Source organism: Pempheris klunzingeri, chromosome 6, assembly GCF_042242105.1.
Source record: "Pempheris klunzingeri isolate RE-2024b chromosome 6, fPemKlu1.hap1, whole genome shotgun sequence".
In the NCBI taxonomy this organism is placed as follows: Eukaryota; Metazoa; Chordata; class Actinopteri; order Acropomatiformes; family Pempheridae; genus Pempheris; species Pempheris klunzingeri.
The window spans coordinates 28717025-28717849 of NC_092017.1; positions in this window are offsets into that span (position 1 = coordinate 28717025).

An 825-nucleotide genomic window follows, 5' to 3' on the forward strand; every position below is an offset into this window, starting at 1 on the left:
ATGTTTTATTTAGAAAATCAGATTAAATCTGGCTGAAAACACAGAGACATTAATAATAGTGAACACAAAAACTTTGGTTTGTACCAAAAGATGCTAAAATGTTCCTTCATGGTAGAAACACATTTTGTTCATTGAATCTTTTTCTACTAACAAAACATTTCGTCATCAGATTTCTGTTAAATCGGATTAATTCAGCGTGTCAAAGAGCATCTTTAGCCGAAAAAGGTCTTAAGTTCTTTCAGTCTTATAAAAAGTGCGTTTTTTTTTTTTTTGATTCAGTGGTGAACACACACACACACACACACACACACACTCACACACACACACACACATACACACACACACACACACACACACACACTCAGATACTTACGGTGAAAAACACTTTCCCTCCAGTAATGAATCCATATGATGCATAAAAACACATAAAACGACGTTATTTAAAGTTAAATACTCGTGTTTCCATGGAGACGACTCTCAGGACTTGGTGGGCCTGGAGACCCCCTGTCGCCCCCGGCAACAGATACAGTGTCTTCCACATGATTGTTGTCATGGAGAGAAACGTGTTTTAAAAAAAAACTAAAAAAACAAACAAACAATGCGTCTCCATGGAGATTTCAAACAATAACAGGCTTTCTAAAAGCAGCCGCGAATCAAAGCAACAGGCCGACATTTCGTAGCGCCGCCGTGTTCTCCGTCGTCTCAGGTGTGTCGGATACACATCGGTCTCCAGGACGTGTTTAGCCTAGCTTAGCACAAAGACTGGAAGCAAAGGGAAACTGTTAGCCTAGCTTAGCACAAAGACTGGAAGCAAAGGGAAACTGT